Source organism: Apostichopus japonicus, chromosome 16 (genome assembly GCF_037975245.1).
Source record: "Apostichopus japonicus isolate 1M-3 chromosome 16, ASM3797524v1, whole genome shotgun sequence".
In the NCBI taxonomy this organism is placed as follows: domain Eukaryota; kingdom Metazoa; phylum Echinodermata; class Holothuroidea; order Aspidochirotida; family Stichopodidae; genus Apostichopus; species Apostichopus japonicus.
Genome location: NC_092576.1, coordinates 27,180,259 through 27,192,873, shown reverse-complemented (window position 1 = coordinate 27,192,873; position 12,615 = coordinate 27,180,259). Strand labels below are relative to the sequence as shown.

The 12,615-nt window shown below is 33.9% G+C and overlaps 1 pseudogene; it reads left to right on the top strand.

The window, feature by feature from the left end:
• Window positions 1-12,615, top strand: part of LOC139982495 (2-hydroxyacyl-CoA lyase 2-like) — a 299,720-nt pseudogene that overhangs the window by 13,862 nt on the left and 273,243 nt on the right.

Sequence of the window (12,615 nt, the reverse complement as noted above, 5' to 3'; positions counted from 1 at the left end):
GCAAGCTGTAGAATTAGTCAGTCAGTAGTATGATATAGAGTTAGGATAAATCAGAGGGTTGGACTATAGACTTTCACATACTCATTTCTTTCCCTATCTTTACAGTACAGCAAGCTGTAGAATTAGTCAGTCAGTAGTATTGATATATAGAGTTAGGATAAATCAGAGTGTTGGACTATAGACTTTCACATACTCATTTCTTTTCCTATCTTTACAGTACAGCAAGCTGTAGAATTAGTCAGTCAGTAGTATTGATATATAGAGTTAGGCTAAATCAAAGGGTTGGACTATAGACTTTCACATACTCATTTCTTTCCCTATCTTTATAGTACAGCAAGCTGTAGAATTAGTCAGTCAGTAGTATTGATATATAGAGTTAGGATAAATCAGAGGGTTGGACTATAGACTTTCACTTACTCATTTCTTTTCCTATCTTTACAGTACAGCAAGCTGTAGAATTAGTCAGTCAGTAGTATTGATATATAGAGTTAGGATTAATCAGAGTGTTGGACTATAGACTTTCACATACTCATTTCATTCCCTATCTTTACAGTACAGCAAGCTGTAGAATTAGTCAGTCAGTAGTATTGATATATAGAGTTAGGATAAATCAGAGTGTTGGACTATAGACTTTCACATACTCATTTCTTTCCCTATCTTTACAGTACAGCAAGCTGTAGAATTAGTCAGTCAGTAGTATTGATATATAGAGTTAGGATAAATCAGAGGGTTGGACTATAGACTTTCACATACTCATTTCTTTTCCTATCTTTACAGTACAGCAAGCTGTAGAATTAGTCAGTCAGTAGTATTGATATAGAGTTAGGATAAATCAGAGGGTTGGACTATAGACATTCACATACTCATTTCTTTCCCTATCTTTATAGTACAGCAAGCTGTAGAATTAGTCAGTCAGTAGTATTGATATATAGAGTTAGGATAAATCAGAGGGTTGGACTATAGACTTTCACTTACTCATTTCTTTTCCTATCTTTACAGTACAGCAAGCTGTAGAATTAGTCAGTCAGTAGTATTGATATATAGAGTTAGGATAAATCAGAGGGTTGGACTATAGACTTTCACTTACTCATTTCTTTTCCTATCTTTACAGTACAGCAAGCTGTAGAATTAGTCAGTCAGTAGTATTGATATATAGAGTTAGGATTAATCAGAGTGTTGGACTATAGACTTTCACATACTCATTTCATTCCCTATCTTTACAGTACAGCAAGCTGTAGAATTAGTCAGTCAGTAGTATTGATATATAGAGTTAGGATAAATCAGAGTGTTGGACTATAGACTTTCACATACTCATTTCTTTCCCTATCTTTACAGTACAGCAAGCTGTAGAATTAGTCAGTCAGTAGTATTGATATATAGAGTTAAGATAAATCAGAGGGTTGGACTATAGACTTTCACATACTCATTTCTTTTCCTATCTTTACAGTACAGCAAGCTGTAGAATTAGTCAGTCAGTAGTATTGATATAGAGTTAGGATAAATCAGAGGGTTGGACTATAGACTTTCACATACTCATTTCTTTTCCTATATTTACAGTACAGCAAGCTGTAGAATTAGTCAGTCAGTAGTATTGATATAGAGTTAGGATAAATCAAAGGGTTGGACTATAGACATTCACATACTCATTTCTTCCCCTATCTTTACAGTACAGCAAGCTGTAGAATTAGTCAGTCAGTAGTATTGATATAGAGTTAGGATAAATCAGAGGGTTGGACTATAGACTTTCACACTCTCATTTCTTCACCTATCTTTACAGTACAGCAAGATGTAAAATTAGTCAGTCAGTAGTATTGATAAAGAGTTAGGATAAATCAGAGGGTTGGACTATAGACATTCACTTACTCATTTCTTCCCCTATCTTTACAGTACAGCAAGCTGTAGAATTAGTCAGTCAGTAGTATTGATAAAGAGTTAGGATTAATCAGAGGGTTGGACTATAGACATTCACTTACTCATTTCTTTCCCTATCTTTACAGTACAGCAAGCTGTAGAATTAGTCAGTCAGTAGTATTGATATATAGAGTTAGGATAAATCAGAGGGTTGGACTATAGACTTACTCATACTCATTTCTTCCCCTATCTTTACAGTACAGCAAGCTGTAGAGTTAGTCAGTCAGTAGTATTGATATAGAGTTAGGATAAATCAGAGGGTTGGACTATAGACTTTCACATACTCATTTCTTTTCCTATCTTTACAGTACAGCAAGCTGTAGAATTAGTCAGTCAGTAGTATTGATATAGAGTTAGGATAAATCAGAGGGTTGGACTATAGACATTCACATACTCATTTCTTCCCCTATCTTTACAGTACAGCAAGCTGTAGAATTAGTCAGTCAGTAGTATTGATATATAGAGTTAGGATAAATCAGAGGGTTGGACTATAGACTTTCACATACTCATTTCTTCACCTATCTTTACAGTACAGCAAGATGTAAAATTAGTCAGTCAGTAGTATTGATAAACAGTTAGGATAAATCAGAGGGTTGGACTATAGACATTCACATACTCATTTCTTCCCCTATCTTTACAGTACAGCAAGCTGTAGAATTAGTCAGTCAGTAGTATTGATAAAGAGTTAGGATAAATCAGAGGGTTGGACTATAGACTTTCACATACTCATTTCTTTCCCTATCTTTATAGTACAGCAAGCTGTAGAATTAGTCAGTCAGTAGTATTGATATATAGAGTTAGGATAAATCAGAGGGTTGGACTATAGACTTTCACATACTCATTTCTTCACCTATCTTTACAGTACAGCAAGATGTAAAATTAGTCAGTCAGTAGTATTGATAAACAGTTAGGATAAATCAGAGGGTTGGACTATAGACATTCACATACTCATTTCTTCCCCTATCTTTACAGTACAGCAAGCTGTAGAATTAGTCAGTCAGTAGTATTGATAAAGAGTTAGGATAAATCAGAGGGTTGGACTATAGACATTCACTTACTCATTTCTTTCCCTATCTTTACAGTACAGCAAGCTGTAGAATTAGTCAGTCAGTAGTATTGATATATAGAGTTAGGATAAATCAGAGGGTTGGACTATAGACTTTCACATACTCATTTCTTTCCCTATCTTTACAGTACAGCAAGCTGTAGAATTAGTCAGTCAGTAGTATTGATATAGAGTTAGAATAAATCAGAGGGTTGGACTATAGACTTGCACATACTCATTTCTTTTCCTATCTTTACAGTACAGCAAGCTGTAGAATTAGTCAGTCAGTAGTATTGATATATAGAGTTAGGATAAATCAGAGTGTTGGACTATAGACTTTCACATACTCATTTCTTTTCCTATCTTTACAGTACAGCAAGCTGTAGAATTAGTCAGTCAGTAGTATGATATAGAGTTAGGATAAATCAGAGGGTTGGACTATAGACTTTCACATACTCATTTCTTTCCCTATCTTTACAGTACAGCAAGCTGTAGAATTAGTCAGTCAGTAGTATTGATATATAGAGTTAGGATAAATCAGAGTGTTGGACTATAGACTTTCACATACTCATTTCTTTTCCTATCTTTACAGTACAGCAAGCTGTAGAATTAGTCAGTCAGTAGTATTGATATATAGAGTTAGGCTAAATCAAAGGGTTGGACTATAGACTTTCACATACTCATTTCTTTCCCTATCTTTATAGTACAGCAAGCTGTAGAATTAGTCAGTCAGTAGTATTGATATATAGAGTTAGGATAAATCAGAGGGTTGGACTATAGACTTTCACTTACTCATTTCTTTTCCTATCTTTACAGTACAGCAAGCTGTAGAATTAGTCAGTCAGTAGTATTGATATATAGAGTTAGGATTAATCAGAGTGTTGGACTATAGACTTTCACATACTCATTTCATTCCCTATCTTTACAGTACAGCAAGCTGTAGAATTAGTCAGTCAGTAGTATTGATATATAGAGTTAGGATAAATCAGAGTGTTGGACTATAGACTTTCACATACTCATTTCTTTCCCTATCTTTACAGTACAGCAAGCTGTAGAATTAGTCAGTCAGTAGTATTGATATATAGAGTTAGGATAAATCAGAGGGTTGGACTATAGACTTTCACATACTCATTTCTTTTCCTATCTTTACAGTACAGCAAGCTGTAGAATTAGTCAGTCAGTAGTATTGATATAGAGTTAGGATAAATCAGAGGGTTGGACTATAGACATTCACATACTCATTTCTTTCCCTATCTTTATAGTACAGCAAGCTGTAGAATTAGTCAGTCAGTAGTATTGATATATAGAGTTAGGATAAATCAGAGGGTTGGACTATAGACTTTCACTTACTCATTTCTTTTCCTATCTTTACAGTACAGCAAGCTGTAGAATTAGTCAGTCAGTAGTATTGATATATAGAGTTAGGATAAATCAGAGGGTTGGACTATAGACTTTCACTTACTCATTTCTTTTCCTATCTTTACATTACAGCAAGCTGTAGAATTAGTCAGTCAGTAGTATTGATATATAGAGTTAGGATTAATCAGAGTGTTGGACTATAGACTTTCACATACTCATTTCATTCCCTATCTTTACAGTACAGCAAGCTGTAGAATTAGTCAGTCAGTAGTATTGATATATAGAGTTAGGATAAATCAGAGTGTTGGACTATAGACTTTCACATACTCATTTCTTTCCCTATCTTTACAGTACAGCAAGCTGTAGAATTAGTCAGTCAGTAGTATTGATATATAGAGTTAGGATAAATCAGAGGGTTGGACTATAGACTTTCACATACTCATTTCTTTTCCTATCTTTACAGTACAGCAAGCTGTAGAATTAGTCAGTCAGTAGTATTGATATAGAGTTAGGATAAATCAGAGGGTTGGACTATAGACTTTCACATACTCATTTCTTTTCCTATATTTACAGTACAGCAAGCTGTAGAATTAGTCAGTCAGTAGTATTGATATAGAGTTAGGATAAATCAAAGGGTTGGACTATAGACATTCACATACTCATTTCTTCCCCTATCTTTACAGTACAGCAAGCTGTAGAATTAGTCAGTCAGTAGTATTGATATAGAGTTAGGATAAATCAGAGGGTTGGACTATAGACATTCACTTACTCATTTCTTCCCCTATCTTTACAGTACAGCAAGCTGTAGAATTAGTCAGTCAGTAGTATTGATAAAGAGTTAGGATTAATCAGAGGGTTGGACTATAGACATTCACTTACTCATTTCTTTCCCTATCTTTACAGTACAGCAAGCTGTAGAATTAGTCAGTCAGTAGTATTGATATATAGAGTTAGGATAAATCAGAGGGTTGGACTATAGACTTACTCATACTCATTTCTTCCCCTATCTTTACAGTACAGCAAGCTGTAGAGTTAGTCAGTCAGTAGTATTGATATAGAGTTAGGATAAATCAGAGGGTTGGACTATAGACTTTCACATACTCATTTCTTTTCCTATCTTTACAGTACAGCAAGCTGTAGAATTAGTCAGTCAGTAGTATTGATATAGAGTTAGGATAAATCAGAGGGTTGGACTATAGACATTCACATACTCATTTCTTCCCCTATCTTTACAGTACAGCAAGCTGTAGAATTAGTCAGTCAGTAGTATTGATATATAGAGTTAGGATAAATCAGAGGGTTGGACTATAGACTTTCACATACTCATTTCTTCACCTATCTTTACAGTACAGCAAGATGTAAAATTAGTCAGTCAGTAGTATTGATAAACAGTTAGGATAAATCAGAGGGTTGGACTATAGACATTCACATACTCATTTCATTTCTTCCCCTATCTTTACAGTACAGCAAGCTGTAGAATTAGTCAGTCAGTAGTATTGATAAAGAGTTAGGATAAATCAGAGGGTTGGACTATAGACATTCACTTACTCATTTCTTTCCCTATCTTTACAGTACAGCAAGCTGTAGAATTAGTCAGTCAGTAGTATTGATATATAGAGTTAGGATAAATCAGAGGGTTGGACTATAGACTTTCACATACTCATTTCTTTCCCTATCTTTACAGTACAGCAAGCTGTAGAATTAGTCAGTCAGTAGTATTGATATATAGAGTTAGGATAAATCAGAGGGTTGGACTATAGACTTTCACATACTCATTTCTTTTCCTATCTTTACAGTACAGCAAGCTGTAGAATTAGTCAGTCAGTAGTATTGATATAGAGTTAGGATAAATCAGAGGGTTGGACTATAGACATTCACATACTCATTTCTTTCCCTATCTTTATAGTACAGCAAGCTGTAGAATTAGTCAGTCAGTAGTATTGATATATAGAGTTAGGATAAATCAGAGGGTTGGACTATAGACTTTCACTTACTCATTTCTTTTCCTATCTTTACAGTACAGCAAGCTGTAGAATTAGTCAGTCAGTAGTATTGATATATAGAGTTAGGATAAATCAGAGGGTTGGACTATAGACTTTCACTTACTCATTTCTTTTCCTATCTTTACATTACAGCAAGCTGTAGAATTAGTCAGTCAGTAGTATTGATATATAGAGTTAGGATTAATCAGAGTGTTGGACTATAGACTTTCACATACTCATTTCATTCCCTATCTTTACAGTACAGCAAGCTGTAGAATTAGTCAGTCAGTAGTATTGATATATAGAGTTAGGATAAATCAGAGTGTTGGACTATAGACTTTCACATACTCATTTCTTTCCCTATCTTTACAGTACAGCAAGCTGTAGAATTAGTCAGTCAGTAGTATTGATATATAGAGTTAGGATAAATCAGAGGGTTGGACTATAGACTTTCACATACTCATTTCTTTTCCTATCTTTACAGTACAGCAAGCTGTAGAATTAGTCAGTCAGTAGTATTGATATAGAGTTAGGATAAATCAGAGGGTTGGACTATAGACTTTCACATACTCATTTCTTTTCCTATATTTACAGTACAGCAAGCTGTAGAATTAGTCAGTCAGTAGTATTGATATAGAGTTAGGATAAATCAAAGGGTTGGACTATAGACATTCACATACTCATTTCTTCCCCTATCTTTACAGTACAGCAAGCTGTAGAATTAGTCAGTCAGTAGTATTGATATAGAGTTAGGATAAATCAGAGGGTTGGACTATAGACATTCACTTACTCATTTCTTCCCCTATCTTTACAGTACAGCAAGCTGTAGAATTAGTCAGTCAGTAGTATTGATAAAGAGTTAGGATTAATCAGAGGGTTGGACTATAGACATTCACTTACTCATTTCTTTCCCTATCTTTACAGTACAGCAAGCTGTAGAATTAGTCAGTCAGTAGTATTGATATATAGAGTTAGGATAAATCAGAGGGTTGGACTATAGACTTACTCATACTCATTTCTTCCCCTATCTTTACAGTACAGCAAGCTGTAGAGTTAGTCAGTCAGTAGTATTGATATAGAGTTAGGATAAATCAGAGGGTTGGACTATAGACTTTCACATACTCATTTCTTTTCCTATCTTTACAGTACAGCAAGCTGTAGAATTAGTCAGTCAGTAGTATTGATATAGAGTTAGGATAAATCAGAGGGTTGGACTATAGACATTCACATACTCATTTCTTCCCCTATCTTTACAGTACAGCAAGCTGTAGAATTAGTCAGTCAGTAGTATTGATATATAGAGTTAGGATAAATCAGAGGGTTGGACTATAGACTTTCACATACTCATTTCTTCACCTATCTTTACAGTACAGCAAGATGTAAAATTAGTCAGTCAGTAGTATTGATAAACAGTTAGGATAAATCAGAGGGTTGGACTATAGACATTCACATACTCATTTCATTTCTTCCCCTATCTTTACAGTACAGCAAGCTGTAGAATTAGTCAGTCAGTAGTATTGATAAAGAGTTAGGATAAATCAGAGGGTTGGACTATAGACATTCACTTACTCATTTCTTTCCCTATCTTTACAGTACAGCAAGCTGTAGAATTAGTCAGTCAGTAGTATTGATATATAGAGTTAGGATAAATCAGAGGGTTGGACTATAGACATTCACATACTCATTTCTTCCCCTATCTTTACAGTACAGCAAGCTGTAGAATTAGTCAGTCAGTAGTATTGATAAAGAGTTAGGATAAATCAGAGGGTTGGACTATAGACATTCACTTACTCATTTCTTTCCCTATCTTTACAGTACAGCAAGCTGTAGAATTAGTCAGTCAGTAGTATTGATATATAGAGTTAGGCTAAATCAAAGGGTTGGACTATAGACTTTCACATACTCATTTCTTCCCCTATCTTTACAGTACAGCAAGCTGTAGAATTAGTCAGTCAGTAGTATTGATATAGAGTTAGGATAAATCAGAGGGTTGGACTATAGACTTTCACATACTCATTTCTTCCCCTATCTTTACAGTACAGCAAGCTGTAGAATTAGTCAGTCAGTAGTATTGATATATAGAGTTAGGATAAATCAGAGGGTTGGACTATAGACATTCACTTACTCATTTCTTTCCCTATCTTTACAGTACAGCAAGCTGTAGAATTAGTCAGTCAGTAGTATTGATATATAGAGTTAGGCTAAATCAAAGGGTTGGACTATAGACTTTCACATACTCATTTCTTCCCCTATCTTTACAGTACAGCAAGCTGTAGAATTAGTCAGTCAGTAGTATTGATATAGAGTTAGGATAAATCAGAGGGTTGGACTATAGACTTTCACATACTCATTTCTTCCCCTATCTTTACAGTACAGCAAGCTGTAGAATTAGTCAGTCAGTAGTATTGATATATAGAGTTAGGATAAATCAGAGGGTTGGACTATAGACATTCACTTACTCATTTCTTTCCCTATCTTTACAGTACAGCAAGCTGTAGAATTAGTCAGTCAGTAGTATTGATATATAGAGTTAGGATAAATCAGAGGGTTGGACTATAGACTTACTCATACTCATTTCTTCCCCTATCTTTACAGTACAGCAAGCTGTAGAATTAGTCAGTCAGTAGTATTGATATAGAGTTAGGATAAATCAGAGGGTTGGACTATAGACTTTCACATACTCATTTCTTCCCCTATCTTTACAGTACAGCAAGCTGTAGAATTAGTCAGTCAGTAGTATTGATATAGAGTTAGGATAAATCAGAGGGTTGGACTATAGACTTTCACATACTCATTTCTTCCCCTATCTTTACAGTACAGCAAGCTGTAGAATTAGTCAGTCAGTAGTATTGATATAGAGTTAGGATAAATCAGAGGGTTGGACTATAGACTTTCACATACTCATTTCTTCCCCTATCTTTACAGTACAGCAAGCTGTAGAATTAGTCAGTCAGTAGTATTGATATATAGAGTTAGGATAAATCAGAGTGTTGGACTATAGACTTTCACATACTCATTTCTTTTCCTATCTTTACAGTACAGCAAGCTGTAGAATTAGTCAGTCAATAGTATTGATATATAGAGTTAGGATAAATCAGAGTGTTGGACTATAGACTTTCACATACTCATTTCTTTTCCTATCTTTACAGTACAGCAAGCTGTAGAATTAGTCAGTCAGTAGTATTGATATAGAGTTAGGATAAATCAGAGGGTTGGACTATAGACTTTCACATACTCATTTCTTTCCCTATCTTTACAGTACAGCAAGCTGTAGAATTAGTCAGTCAGTAGTATTGATATATAGAGTTAGGATAAATCAGAGTGTTGGACTATAGACTTTCACATACTCATTTCTTTCCCTATCTTTACAGTACAGCAAGCTGTAGAATTAGTCAGTCAGTAGTATTGATATAGAGTTAGGATAAATCAGAGTGTTGGACTATAGACTTTCACATACTCATTTCTCTTCCTATATTTACAGTTTAGCAAGCTGTAGAATTAGTCAGTCAGTAGTATTGATATATAGATTTTGGATAAATCAGAGGGTTGGACTATAGACTTTCACATACTCATTTCTTTCCCTGTCTTTACAGTACAGCAAGCTGTAGAATTAGTCAGTCGTGCGAAGAAACCTCTTATCATCCTCGGTAGTCAAGCCATCTTACCTCCAACTCCAGTCGACGAGCTCAGGAAAGCACTAGAGGTGACGATCATTTTTCACACACGTGTGTTAACAGGCATGCAATGTCACCATAGCAACTGCATTCTGTTTCGTTGCTATGGCTTTCTTTATCCTTGAAATGAACATAATATATGAAAATGAAAAAAAAATGAAATGCAATGATAAAATGGGAGAAACAATTTTGGAGAAAAAATTTAGAAAGTGTTATAATTTTTGTTTGGTATTTACTCTGTGCAGCATCGCCCCCTAAAAATTAACATTCAACATTTGAATCCTTAACAGGCGATGGGTATACCATGCTTCTTGGGCGGTATGACCAGAGGCATGCTTGGAAGGAACAGTCCTCTACATATCCGTCAGAGAAGGAGGGATGCTCTGAAAGAAGCAGATGTGGTTATTTTAGCCGGTGAGTAGACTTTTCATTTTTCAAATCATCAAATCTTCAGTATCTCTCGGCATGTCACCTCTTGGATTCGACTCTTGTTCTTTGGAGAAAATATGACCTTGAAAATTGGGCCAAAATTGCGACGTTGAGGTTTAGTGCAACTTAATTTTGGGTTTTTGTATGTCGAATTGCATGTTGTTGGAGCCTTAAAAACTTGTCATTGCTTCCTGACCATCAGTGCAAAATTTTGTAGTCTTGAAAAGTGAGGGACAACAACCAGTTTTCAATATGCTACATACAAAATGTGCAATAAAATATAATACATATGAAATGTGCAATACAATATGATACATACAAAATATATAAAATATATTGCATGTGCATACAGTAACAATATGCTACATACAAAATGTGCATTAAAATATACTACATACAAATTGTGCATTACAATATGATACATACCAAATGTGCAATACAATATGATACATACAAAATATATAAAATATATTGCATGTGCATAACTACAAAATGTGCATTACAATATGCTGCATTTACATGTGCATTAAAATATACTACATACAAAATGTGCATTACAATATTCTACATACAAAATGTGCATTACGAAATGCTACATACAAAATGTGCATTACAATATGCTACATACAAAATGTGCATTACAATATGATACATACCAAATGTGCATAACAATATGCTATATACAAAATGTGCATTAAAATATACTACATACAAATTGTGCATTACAATATGATACATACCAAATGTGCAATACAATATGATACATACAAAATGTGCAGTACAATATGATACATACAAAATATATAAAATATATTGCATGTGCATAACAATGTGCAACATACAAAATGTGCATTAAAATGTACTACATACTAAATGTGTGTTACAATGTGCTGAATATAGAATGTGCATTACAATATACTACATACAAATTGTGCATTACAATATGATACATACCAAATGTGCAATACAATATGATACATATAAAATGTGCATTAAAATATGCTGCATTTAATATGTGCATTAAAATATGCTTCATACGAAATGTGCATTAAAATATGCTGAATTTAATATGTGCCTTAAAATATACTACATACAAAATGTGCATTAAAATGTACTACATACAAAATGTGCATTACAATATGCTACATATAAAATGTGCAATAAAATATACTACATACAAAGTGTGCATTACAATATGATACATACAAAATATATAAAATATATTGCATGTGCATAACAATATGCTACATACAAATTGTGCATTAAAATGTACTACATACAAACTGTGCATTAAAATATACTACATACAAAATGTGCATTAAAATGTACTTCATACAAAATTTGATTACAGTATACTACATACAAAATTTGCATTACAAAATGCTACATACAAAATGTGCATTACAATATACTACATACAAATTTTGCATTACAATATGATACATACCAAATGTGCAATACAATATGCTACATACAAAAGGTGTATTAAAGTGTACTACATACAAAATGTGCATTACAATATTCTACATATAAAATGTGCATTACAATATACAACATACAAAATGTGCATTACAATATACTACATACAAAATGTGCATTAAAATATACTACATACGAAATGTGCGTTAAAATATACTCCATACAAAATGTGCATTACAAAATGCTTCATACAAAATGCATTACAATATAATACATACAAAATGTGTATTACAATATGCTACATGCAAAATGTGCATTAAAATATGCTACACACAAAATGTGCATTAAAATATGCTACATATAAAATGTGCCTTAAAATGTACTACATACAAAAGTGCTGGTTTGGAGATGATATTGAAAGTTTCCTTATTTTAAGACTGTAGCAGGAGTTGTAATATAAAACCTGTACACTTACAACATTCTTGAAGGTTTACTGTTTAATGGTATATATTAGTATATCAGTAACAAATCAGATCGCTTGTAGATACAATATGCAAATTATCGTCAGGTTGTCATCTTTCCTTTTCAACATTTTCCTTGGAAAACCCTTTTGGCGTTTCTCTCTTGTTTCTTTAAAATCTGATTTCTCATGAGACGTGTTTGCATTGTTTCGACAAGGCATTTGCCAAACTCTGAATATCAAGAGTAATACGATAGGGAGAACCTTGTAAAATTCTTCCCGGTGAGGTAATTCGGAAACCGACTATTCGACGACCAGACTCCGGTCAGAGAAATC